This window comes from Cinclus cinclus, chromosome 1, assembly GCF_963662255.1.
Source record: "Cinclus cinclus chromosome 1, bCinCin1.1, whole genome shotgun sequence".
Classification (NCBI taxonomy): domain Eukaryota; kingdom Metazoa; phylum Chordata; class Aves; order Passeriformes; family Cinclidae; genus Cinclus; species Cinclus cinclus.
In genome coordinates this window covers 126,161,238-126,174,458 of record NC_085046.1, presented here as the reverse complement: position 1 = coordinate 126,174,458, position 13,221 = coordinate 126,161,238, and the positions used below count along the sequence as shown (strand labels likewise).

The 13,221-nt window shown below is 36.4% G+C and overlaps 1 protein-coding gene across 1 annotated transcript in view; it reads left to right on the top strand.

Annotated features, from left to right (window-relative positions):
* MMP16 (matrix metallopeptidase 16) overlaps positions 1 to 13,221 on the top strand; it is a 161,750-nt gene that overhangs the window by 99,273 nt on the left and 49,256 nt on the right. The gene's annotated exons all lie outside the window — the stretch shown is intronic.

The window sequence follows — 13,221 nt, the reverse complement described above, 5'->3', positions numbered from 1 at the left end:
TTTGCTTGAAAAACAATGAATTCTTATTAGGAAACTTCATGATCATTCAAACATTCTACTGGTGAATATTTACCTAACTATTTTAGTTTTGCATTTTTTAACATGTTAACCTTATTTAGGTTTGGGGAAAATGTGGAATATTTTTTAGCAGTGATATAAGTGGTTAAGAACTACTCCAGCTGTCCACCAGTTCTGTGGATACCAATGTAATTAAAACCTAGTCTTCCGTTGTATCTATGATGATGCAGTGGCAGTATTTAAAGGCAAATCTTAAAGATGCCATTCCAAGAGCGGAATTGATGTTTCTCAAAACTTTTGAATGTCTTTCAGAATTGTTGATTTTAACATGTCCGATTTACTTAAGTAGTACATTTCCCATAGTCAAAAAAATTACTGCATAGCAGTTGACACACCTAAAATTTACCAAATAAAGACTAAATATACCCTTTAAAGTTATTCTTCACAACTAAAATCTGCCCAAGCTCTAATGTGATGGTGACTAAATTACTGCCAATATCTGGGAATGCTAATTTAAATTAACTTTGCATCCCTGCAAAATGGTATCAGAGAAGAGATTTTCTGTATGCATATTCTGTATTTGATGCTGCGACAGCTTTTGTTTCCAATCAGCTTCAGTTGTCCTGGTAGATCTCTCTAAGCCAGTTTCATTGAGACACCTCTTCAGCAAACAATGATACACAAAAGAAGATGCACAAATAGGATGTTTCTGGCATACAAAAGATGATCGGGATGACGGGATGACAAGAAGTGCAGAACTGTTGTATTTCAATGTTACATTGAATTTGTGAATCATGAGAGGCTGTATCTGATTGCTTTTCTTTCCCCTTCTCACCTGAGATCTTCCAAGTAAAATTCAGTGGTTTTTATGTGGCAGTATTTGTAGCCCAGAGTCTGCAACAAAACCTTAATTTAACACTTTAGGAGTATAAATATGGTGTTGTGACTATTCCATCGGTGCAATACTTCTGCTGTTCCAGAGTCAGTTGAAGCAAGACCTGTGTATGGCACTGTGAAAGCCCTCAGTTGTGCAATGGGTTCAAGACACTTCTTTCTTGTGGCACAGGCCCTAGATTCTTTCTTTAGCAAAAACTGTCATAGCGCACAGCTCGTATTTGCCCTCTTCACACATTTAGCTCAAAGGAACACTGGTGGGAGTCTTCTGTTTGTGCAGTTCAGGTGCATAGTCAGTCACAGATTAGAGTGATGGTAAATGAAGGTGATTTTATGTGTCTGGTGTTTTATGTTGGTTGGACACCAGCACTGCACATAATGTTCAGTGGTTTTGGAGCTCTTGCTTCAAGCACTCAGGAAAATCTACAGGCATGTGTGCATTGAAGTCAGGATGTCAGTTTAATTGGGATAACTCTTTTGGAGCAGTTCCATACTTTGTATGAAAGTGAACGAACTTCTGGATGTCTCAGTCTCCTTTAACTTAAACAATTTTCATAGTGCAAAATGGCACTAATTTCTTTTTACAGCCTTTGAGGTTTTGTAGGGCAGTTTTCAAGAGATATTTCTTGTATTAATGAATTTTAATATCTTTTGATGAAAAAAAATCTTTGAACTTTTATCATAAAAAAGTTTGCTAGCTATATCATGGAGGTTTAATAGTTATCATGGGAAACTTCTCCTGTAAATTTAATAACTTAAGTACTTTGGTGTGCCCATATATACTTTTTTGGGGGGACATATATTCCTGATAAAATGTAATAATCACAGTAAAAAAAAAAAAAAAAGTGGAAAGATTTTTGAAAATACATGATAATTAATAAAAATATCTTACCAATGCAAGTCCTCCAAAGAATTTTGAAAACTGCTAGTTTTATTGTTGAAATGGTGGGAACCATGGATAATAGGTCATAGTTATCTAGAGAAGACTCCGCTGTCATTGTAACCCTAGAAACTGCTATATATGTTCTTTTCATCTGAAAATGCAAAGCACCTGTTTGATTAGTGACTTTTAGCTATCAGATAGGCCAGGCTTTCCTCATTGCCTTACTAATTAGCTAATTAGTGTTTAGGAATAGTGGAGGATCATGCAGGTTTTTGAATTTTATGGTTTTGTTTGGGGTTTTTTGTTTGTTTGTTTGTTTTTTGTTTTTCTGGGGATTTTTTGTGCCTGGGAAAAATTTCCAGGGGGATAAAGAAGACAGACATGCCATTTGGGATTGACAGGGAAGAAAGACTTACAGCTCTCTTAGATTTTCTATAATTTTGAGCTAAGTTGCAGAACACTGAAAAGCAGAAGGTTGGAAAATATATATGTGACCTTAGCTATGAGTCATTTTCCCCAGGTGAGTATCAGTTTTAAGATCTATTGCTCCAATACTCTAGTTGTCATCTTCTTGTAATACTATTTGAAATCCGATAGAATGGGAAAAAGATGTGATGATTTGTTTTTATTTTTAAACTAAAACTCACCCCAAGGGGCTGGTTTTCTCTGATTCCTGTTCCAGTTTCCCAGAGAGATTAAGAATCTCAGAGCAACTTGTTTACTTAGCAGCAAAAATAAGGTCCTTTTGAAAACTCCTAGCCTCATTCTTTACCTTGTACTGTTCTAATGAAAACACTTTATATGCCACCTACCTCAGAAAAGAGAGTCAGCTTAATGAAATGCTGTCATAAACTGTTGTCCTTTTTAAAGTCATTTTCATTCTAAATAAGGAGTCATATACACAATCAGTATTCTGAGTATAGTTGATTACTACAGCAATTTATTCTGACTACTTAATTGCAGTATCTTCATACTTCAGGCTTCTGGTTGTTTTGGTAGTTTTTTTCATATCATGTTTTGTCAATTTTCTAGTGTTTTTCTTTGGTGTGATAATACTCTAGACTCCAAGGACGGTTGCAGTAGAAATAAATCATCTGCACAGTGTATTGCTGCGTTCCTTTGTTCTCATGTCAATGCTATGTTGTCTTATCAATCATGTTCTGCAAAGAGATCTGTGCTTTGACTCCTCCCTCATCCTGAAGAGTGAATGAATGAATGAATGAATGAATGAATGAATGAATGAATGAATGAGGCTTTTGTAGGAGCAAAGACTAATGGGCCTACTGCTCAGGGAAAAACCTCCTGTCATACAATTTTGCACTTGCAGGCTTTCTACAAGGATGTATTTCTTTGCTTTCATAATATCCTGTAAGCAGAGTACAGCTGGTACCTCAACTCCAGCTGGGCTCTGGAGGTCTTTTCTCTGAATTTTCATCCATGGTGCTGCAGGTGATCCTAGAAATATTGCCAGAGAGAAGGACAATAGCCTTAGCATCACAGGGAAGCAGTGGGAACAAGGACAGGATTTCTTTTGCCAGGGAATGAGGGACATACTGCTGGATAAAATACGATGCACATTTTTTTTTTTTTTTAATAAGGAAAGGGAATGCTATTCTTTCAATACTTCATACAAAGTGTGTGTACTGGACTGTAGTTTTCCTTCAGTCAGCTCTCATATTCTAGTTTCCCTTTTAGCACAACTGCTTTTCAAGTTCCCGTGGGAGTAGGCTGTTTCACTTACAGTAGACTCCATTTCCTTTATGATCTCCCTATCTAGACTTCAGGTGAGATAAGAGCCTTAGCTTTTTGAATTGTTTGGAACAGGATGATTTCTTCATGCATTTTACAAAGTGGCTTGTGCTGCTAGGCAGTCTCAATTAAAGCTCAGGTTATTCTGGTAGCACTTGGAAAATACAGTAGAAGAAGAAACAACATTAGCAAATCAAAATGTATAGGATTTTATAGGAAAATATTTCACAATGCATACACTTAAAGATGCAAAATGGCAAAGGAATAAACAGGAGATGGAAATAATGTTGCATAAGTAGATATCTGAAAAATCAGCCCTTGTTAAGAAAAGAAATTAAAGCCTTATTTTCTTTTGAACTTACGAACTGTAAGCAAAAAAACAAAACAAATTTAAAAATGAAGGAAAAAAGAAAGAGGAAGAAATTTTAGTCTTGAGATGAGGGTGAGATTTCTTTGTTCCCATGACTCCAGTCCATTTAGGTGATATATATCCCCTCATTGTTTTTAAATTAAAAATTTATGGACAATGAATGATGTATCTAAATCCAGAAAAGGACAATGACTTCTTCCTAGGAGTGGCAGTATTTTGGAGATATTCTACTGTCAAAACCCTCAGCAAAAACCTTTTTCAAAGTATTTTCTTCAATGGGGATGTTTCAAATGACTCTGATGACATTCAAAGTCATTGCCAGGGAGCATCTGGGATAGGTACTGTCTCTGTAAATTTTCTAGTAGCTTGAGGAAAAATTCTGTGTTATATTCTGTGTTTCTGTACCAAAACTGAAAGGAGCATCTTATTAGCCTTATTGCACTGGTTTATCAAGATTGATTTCACCTTTGTCTGTCTACATGTACTTAAGTTAGTTTAAACCTTTTTTAAAGCAGGTTTTTTTTTTTTTCTAGGAAGTTACTGAATGCATCTAAACCTATTTAAGGGAGCGTTAAACCAGTTTAAATTGTACTACTTTTAACTAGATTAATTTAAGATTGACCTACTTCCACAAGTGCAACCTTTTTAAAAAATGGCAAGATTTAGAAGGGCTTGGGGAAAACAAGGATTTCTTGGGAGCTTAGTTTTCAAGCACATTAGACATGATATGTAATGTACCAGTTACTGGATAAAATGTGACCATGGGTGTGTGTCGTCCAGCAGCAGAAAATATTTGGCAAAAACTAAGTGTAAACATAGTAGATCAGTAGTGGTAATTTGATATTTTTATCTTCATATTAGCAAGAGAAATATAAGTCAAACTACATTGCATTCTTTTTACCTCTGTAACAAATTTACCAAGGTAGATACTGTACCATACTGAGATTCTGCAGAAAATAGTTCTCCCATCAAAGACCATATGATAAATAATAAGTGGGACTCCCTTACAGAAGTAATAGATGGTTTTAGTTTATAGTGACATGTAAGAAAAATATTACTGCAGAGTACTTACATACATGTGGAATATTTGTAACTTGTGCATAATAAAGCTCTGTCTTTGGGAAAACAAAAATTCAAGAATTCAGTTTTGTTGATGTTTTTGTTAACTCTCCAGCATTCAGAAAATTATTCAAGTTTGCAGGCAATAACAAGAAAACAAGCAAAGAAACCTGTCACTTTGTACCATGCTTTTTGTAGGTTGCCAAGTAAAAGCTTCTTGGACCTGATGCAAATACAGTGTCTTGTGTAATGTACTCAAGTTAGTGCGTAGATTCTGCTGCGGGCACTGTGCTGGCAGCCAAGAAAAATTTATGAAAATCCTGATCTCTGAACTGCATAGATCAACTTGTAGTAAATTTCTTCTGGCTGCCAGTGTGGTTGACACAGTACAGGAGATATATGCTGTTGGAAATGTGAACCGGCAGAGTTGTGAAAACCATCTCCTAAGGGAGCTCTGTGTCTTGAACAGTGCTCATGCTGTGGCTGGGTATAAAGGAAGCCAAGCATTTCAGATCAAAGGAAGCTCTGTATTACAATGTTAACATGGCTTTAATTTCATAAAGCATAGTGCTCTTAATTGATTATGTATGTTTTTTAATAAGCAATTATTAACATCAAATTTGATCTGTAACCAAGCGGTGTGACCATCCAGTTGTCACAAGCTTATTTTCTAGTTATGCACTAGGATAACTGTGTAAAATATTAATATCTTAATGGAATTTTTATTTTATAGTACTTGTGTATGTGCTTTGTAAACAGAGAATTGCAAAGATGGGTTCAGATCAAAGGTTATCCTACAAAATATCCTATCTCCAGTTAATAGCTATTAACAAATACCTAAAGAAGAGAATAAGAACAGGGTAAGCATATGGCAGTAAAACCCCGGCATAGTCCTTCTTAGCTTCCATAATCTGTGGCTCACTGAATTTCTGAGGCACAGGCCATATTTTTCTGTTTAGTAGCCTATAAGGGATTTCCGTTCATTAATCGGTGTAATCTCTTTTTGAACTCACATAAGCATTTGGTGTCCACAACATCCTGTGACAATATGTCCTGTAGTTTAAGGAGATGTGAAATACTACTTCTTTATGATTTTTTTTTAGACAGATGGATGCTCGTATTGTAAGGAAGTAATTTTCTAATAATTTTATCTATTCCATTCATATTTTATGGGCCTCTGTCATATCTTGTTTACAGGATAAAGAGACTGAGACTGTTGAATTGCAGCCTTGTTTATATACAATCCTAAGGATAAGGAAGTACAACTTCCATTTTAAATTGAAACTATTTGAGTGCAAAATGAGAGAATTAGCAATATTATAAAAGATGACAAAACCCAACTATTGCATTTATAAAATTACACAATGATGAAGATGCCAGGATAATATTTCAAAGAGCTTTGCAAGTTGCAGGCATATTGAATAATGATTGATTCTTTTAATTTCATTGTTTTCTCTGAAATCAAATTTGATTCAGGAATCAGTTAACACAAATAATGCTTTCTGTCACTAAACCATGTTTGCAGTATTTAAAAGAAACCAGTCTTTCCCTTATCAGTAAGTTCATTTTGTGCTGGTAGAACGTCCTCTGTCTTCAAACTTTCCAAACCTTCCTGGATTTACTTGCTGATATGCACCTGTCCCATATCCAGTCACTCCAAGATCGTACCTAAAATCTTAACTCTCAGATATCCAGTGTTTGATGCATGAAATGTATCCTTGAAAGTATTATTATGGTATGCAAAGCTGCACTGGAGAACAGAAAGATCCTTTTCAGCTATTGAAGAGATGGGAAATGATAAAAAAAAAATCATAAATGGCCCAGGCTGCTTGTGAGGAGTTAGTCACTGGACACAGAACTATGAAGATAGAAGAGGATCTGTCTGTTGGACCCCATCTACTAGCTGGAAGCCAGATGATGGAAAATACTAACTGTTGGCAAAGTACTGACCTCATTTTTATAGTTTTTGGGAAGGATTTTGCTTTCATGGAACACCCTTTTGGCTTTGAGGAAAGCACTTCATTTGCATGTTGTTAAAAGGAAAATCTGTTTAAAGCTGGCAGTCAGTGAAAGCTGTCTTGTGGATGAATCCAGCCCCATGTTCTAGATGTGTGCTTGACTCGATGCTTTTAATACATTCCAGAGGCTCTCAGTGTGTAATATCTTGCTCTCAGCTTCCTTCTTGGCTAACATTTCCATACACCCTATTATGCAAACTGAAAAAGAGGCTGAGGATCATGTTAAGAGAATTGACTGTGTGATATTCTTAATTAAAGCAGCGGGATTGTAGATTAAGATGCACATCTTACATCATGCTTTTCATGTCTATGGAAGCAAGGTGATATTTAAAGTGTAGCTTAATTGCCAGAGATGGTCCTGTTAATTGCCAGAGATGGTCCTGATGCAGGTTACAAACCAGAAAGGCAGCACAGCTTGAGCCACCAAATTGCATATTCCTTCCATGGTGGTGTGGCTAAGCAGCCCAGATTATTGCAATCCTTTGTGGAGTAGTTAGGGAAGTTGCAAACTCAGCTATCCATTCAAACTGCCACTGGAGGTTATTTGCCACATACCAGGGCCAGCAGAACTCACTTGCTTACATTTGCCATCTGCCTCAGTTTGCAATCAGCCAGCCTCTCTTAAACTGCTAATGAAAAGTGTTAAAGAGGATCTGGCTGACTGTGCACGGAAATAAATGAGGAAAGTTCACGTTGTCTGTTACATTGACTTTGCTGCCAAGGAAACATCTAGCTGAAAGGCAGCATGGGTCCTTGCAGACAATTTTGGCAGCATTTGCACCTACAAACACTGAAAAAAAAAAAAACCCTGCCTTTTTTTTTTTTTAATTTTAAAGATGTAGTTGTCTCAAACAGCTGTTTATGCAATAATGAAGTCAAGTTTATCTATCAAAACAGATTAATTTAATCAGATCCTCATATTAGTATATTAGAACTAAGTTTACATGAGGAAATTTAATTGAAAAATGTGAAATTTACTTGAAAAAGTTTGTTGAAGTAATTAATAAGTTGAAACTAATGGTGTTGGAGTTTTTGGCTTTTTCTTCTCTTATTGTCCTTCTTATTTTTCCCTGAAGTGTATGAGAAAAGATAACTGGGAAGCCATTTTTGTTTAGGCAAATAGAATTATTTTAAGTGAGTCCAAACATAAAATGTAGCCAGACTCTTCATGATTGTTTTTATGACCCCACAACCTCTCACTCAAAAAAACCCCCTCTAACACTACATATACAGCAAACAAAAAACTCCTACCTTAGCTTTTCCTCCTTTTAGAAAGAAGCTTAGGGGATTTTGAATACAGAATCTGAGAGAACTTCATATAATTCTTACCTGTTTCAGAAAGTTTTAGAGAGTGGGAGAAAAAGGAAAAAAAAAAAAAGTTCCACTGCTTTTTGCTCTTATCCTCTATGTATTTTATAAGTGTTACCATCAGCCTACCAACAGGCAGTATTTCTTTAAAATGCATGATGCAAGCTAATAGTAGTGCTAATAATAGAGGAACTGCCTTATGAGATATGAGATTTCACACCAGAGACTGAATTTCAGATTCTTGAAAGATTATTTGCTATGGAAAAGTCATATCTCAAACATGTTGTGTTCCAAGGGAAAAAAAAAAAAAAAAGAAAAAGGAGAGAGTGAAAATTCCCTTTATTATTATTACAAATAATTAAAAAAAAGTTTACAACTAAAAAATCAGCTAATGAGTGAATGAATGGCTTGAAATTATTTACTTTTCTTTTCAGTCTGGTCTCCTAGTGGAGGTAATTTAGGAAAGAGGCTTTATCTATGAACCTAAAATTCTCCCTTTAGACAGAAAGTGACATTTCAGTCATTTAAAGCAGGCATCAGGCTTAGCATTCCAACTCCCATGTGATCCAGGGTGCGTCAAGTCTCTGTTTGTTGCTAGGGCCCCTTAATGGAGACTTTTTCTTCAAGACAGCAGATTTAGGAAATACCAAAGACGCTCTACAGAATATTATTACTGCATTGCCATCTCATTTCTCCTGCCTTTTTAGGGGCAAACAGAATCTGAAAAATCATGTTGCCAATTAATATGGATGTTGTCATGGTTTCTTGAGAGAACGAGAGCAGAATTTTACAGTAATTGCATATTTAATTACATATTTATTTATTAAGCAGAAATGTAATGGATATTGAAAAATTATAAAGATGTAGATAATGAAAAATATGATAATACTATATCCGAATTTGAAGAATACTATATCATTAACTAATGGAAGATTTGCTACAATATTAGCATTCTCAAGTCTAATTTATGCTTTTTCTGACAGTTCTTCACTTCAAAATGCCAAAACCATATGTTCTGAGACTGAAATGGTTTTAATCTATATTTAGGCTTCTTCCTAACGGTTTGGGTTCCAAAAAGGGCTGAACAGGTAACACCAATAGCTGGAAACATAAACAGCTAAAATACTAAGTTGTGAAAAAAGATGAAAGCAGAAAAATAAAAAAGGTTAAAAGAGCAACATTTTTGTGCAAAATACTTTTGTTTTATTGTTTTGGGGTTTTTTTAAGGTTTAAGTCTCTCCTTCAAGTCAGCCTATGATAAGTACTTCCTGGGTTTGTACATATATCACTTAAGTCTGGATTCTGCATTTCTATAATTAATGTTTTGCTAGTGACTTAAAAGAAAAGACCTAAGTCAAAAGCCAGAAGACTTGAGGGGGTGGAATTAATCGGACCATATGTTGGTGTTTAAATCTGAGTTAATCTCATGGAGGCCCTTTAGAGTTGTAGGAGAGATACATTGCCTTCCTGGGTAAGGCTTGTTGCATCCTGAAGTAGGTGTCTAAAACAAACTAGTAGAATCATGTTCTAAAATACCTGTTTCTGTTCTCTTGCTGTGAGAAGTGCAGGTAGAGGCATTTGTGTTATAGTGTTGAGTAGCTAGATAGCTTGCACTAGTGATGTTGAATCATGCTGTTTCAGGTTTTAGTGATAGGTGGCATTTCAGTCTGTGGTGATAAGAACTTCAAAACAGCAACACCAACAGGGGTCAAAAGAAATCTGTCTCAGCCCCAGGGATGGCTGTTTTGGGAGCAGTTCAGTAAGGGCAGTTGCAAGCATAGGATGTTCCCTGCCCCTCTCAGTATGGTAAAACAAACACTCATATTGGTCTGAATACAGTAATGCACAAGTGGATTGCTCCTCTGAAATTTTGAATGCATAGTTGCTAGTATGGTAATGTGTAAACATACTTTTAGTTTCCCATTTCTAAGAATCATACAGAGCACCTTTCTTATGGTGCAGTTGAGAAACTGATACTATGTTAGATGAGGAAATGGGATTAGCACTGAGTATTCAGGATGCTGAAGATCCAGTAGTGACATTGAATTAATGTTGTTAGCTGTGTTCCAGCTAGTAGTGCTAGCAGAAGCAGCAAAAGCAGTAGGGCTTGAGCTTCAGGAAGAGTTAGCAACCAAAATACACATATAATCAATCAATAGTCACTCCTTAGCTGTTTTTTGTTTTTAATGATAACTTGTGACACTGGTAGGGCTGGCCATAGTGCCTTGCAGGGGTGCAGAGATGTGATCCCACCATTCCTGAGTATGGGATGTGGCACAACACCTGCAGAAAATTGTGGCTCCAATGACTCTGTGTTCAGATTTCTTCTTTCCCAGTGGGAAGCTCTGGTCTGAGAGCCATCAGACATCGAGCCTCTGGCATTGTCCCTTCTTCCTGCTGGGGCCACCTGCTGTTGCCCCAGGATGGGGTTAAGCTGAGCTCCAAATTCAAAGAAGGGGAAGTGCTAGGATTGACTTCTGTCCTGGCCTTCATTCTCGTGAACAATCTCTCCTGAACTTTGCCTGGGGCGATGAACTCCTGCCTTCATCTTCCTTTCTAAGCAAATTCTTGCAGTCTTCCTTCTGCTGGGAAGCCCAGGAGCATGGCTTGGCTGCCTGACCATCTTGTCCTCTCCAGCACCCTTTGCTCTGCCCTCTGCAATCTGTCATCCTGGAGGCTGCCCCTCCATGGCAGGGGCTCAGTCATCTCCCTGCCAACAGGTGCCAAGAGTCACTAGTGTGAACTGACTGAATTCTCCGAGTTCTAGAGAGGCTTATAGTGGTCCTCTAGCTAGAGGAGCATACAGATGTATGGATATAGAATCCTAGAATCTTAGCAGCAGATTCTCCAATAGATCAGAGCATTTCATATGAGTAAGTTTTAACAAAGTAAGACCTAAGTAGCAGATTTGTCTTTCTGTCACTTTCTCTGTATACACAATCCCCAGTTTGAAGTTGTCTCAATGTAAAATATGGTGCACACTTGGATTGGGTTTCTCTTTGAAGTCCACAGACTTCTTAGAAAACTTGTCTTCTTTTCAGGTCAGAGAACTTTTAATGATTTTTTTTCTTCTAATCACTTTGCCAATTAGGATTCAAAATTCCCACTTCTTTTTTATCACCAGTTTAATGAAAAGTACCCAAACCATGGACAAATCCATCTTGATTTTTTTTTTCTTAATGTGAATTAAAAAAAAAAAAAAAAAAAAAACCAAAGTAACAGTGAAGGAAGAATTGTTCATATAAGAACTTCATATATAAATACAAACTACTATGTCACTGTTTTAAAACTCTCAAAGTCCTGTGTCTGTGTTAAGATACAACAGTATGCTAGTAATAACATGGTTTTGGTGGGTTTAATGTGAGATAATTTAGAGGATATTATAATTACTCTTAGTAGTTTACTGGTGCAGGATAAAAAAATTATCAAACAAAATATTAGCCAACACAAGATTTATACATAAATTAAATTCTCTGTGCATTCTATTGTGGCGATTCAGTGATCTCTAGGACTCTTTCAGATTTCTAAAAGGTGGTGAGACGCTAGAACAGGTTGTCCAGAGGAACTGTGGATTCCCCATCCCTGGAAGTGTTTAAGACCAGGCTGGATGGGGCTCTATGATGGTCTAGTGGAAGGTGTCTGCCCACGACAGGAGGGTTGGAACTGAATGGTCTCCAAGGTCCCTTCCAACTCAAACCATTCTATGCTTCTGTGATTTCTGTCCCATGACAGACTACATCTATTGTGAATATTTGCAGTATCACTTTGACCTTCCTTCCTCCTAGCATTTACAAATATTTCTTCATCGGAGAATATACAGAACATAGGGGTAAATGAATAAAAGTAAAAGAAAAGGCCACAGTGTTAACAAACCTATATTTTAGCTGAGTGACTTAGAGACAAGCCCCACTTTTTTTTTTTTGCTTTTTTTGGTGAAAACAAGGGTTTAATTTTAGTACAGCCTCATGCACAATTAAGGTTCTCTTGCATTTATTCTCACCCAAAGTGCCACTTAGGAGGGGTAGAAAGATGTACATTCCCTTCACATGAATGACCCACATGGACCAGACCATGGAGGATAGCTGAGAACTGTGTGATGCATGCTCTTCTCATGTATATGTCCAAATCTTCAATCCCAGCATGTGTTCATTTTCACCACCTTCAGAAAGCAGGTTTAAGTACTTCTCTAGCTTATTTTTCCCTCTAAAAAATAGAAACAGAAACAAAGAAAAGACAGGAGAGCGTGTAAATAGGTAAGGCTGTTAGAGTATTTGCAGCATTTGTAATATGAATACCTTTTCTAGCAAAATGCAAAATTCTATTAAAATTCAAATTTATTGAAGATAATTATTGTATAAACACCACCATGAAAACACCCAAAATAATTTTTTTTCATGCTGGTAATAAGTATGGTTTTATTCCTAGTAGAATGAAAATGCCTTTTGAGAATAATGTACAAATTCAGTAGTGGACCTGAGTGATGAAGTTGATCCCAGGAGCTAGAGATTCAAAATAAATGTAGGAGTTTGTTTTGTTTGCTAGGTTTCCTGTCACAGCAGGGTTTCCTCAAAGCATGAAATAAAGCCATAAGCATTACATTTTCAAAAGGAACACATACCATCACATTGAAGCAAGCTCTCATGTCTTCTCTGCCTCCCCTAGGATCATCTCTAGCTGCTTCGGTTGTCTCTCTTTGGGGAAGTTGGTACTGATTCACTAGTCAGAATGGTTTGCATATTTTTTCAGTACTAGTGATTGAAACTGTGAGGAAAAAGTAGAAATATTCTTATATCCGTGCTTTTTATAAAAAGGAATTTAAGAATACCGAAAGTAATTAATTCCACCCATTTCAAGCAATTTACTAAATATTGTAGAATGTGGTTGGCAACAGATCTAAGTAGTAAGTCAGAAATTCTTGTCTT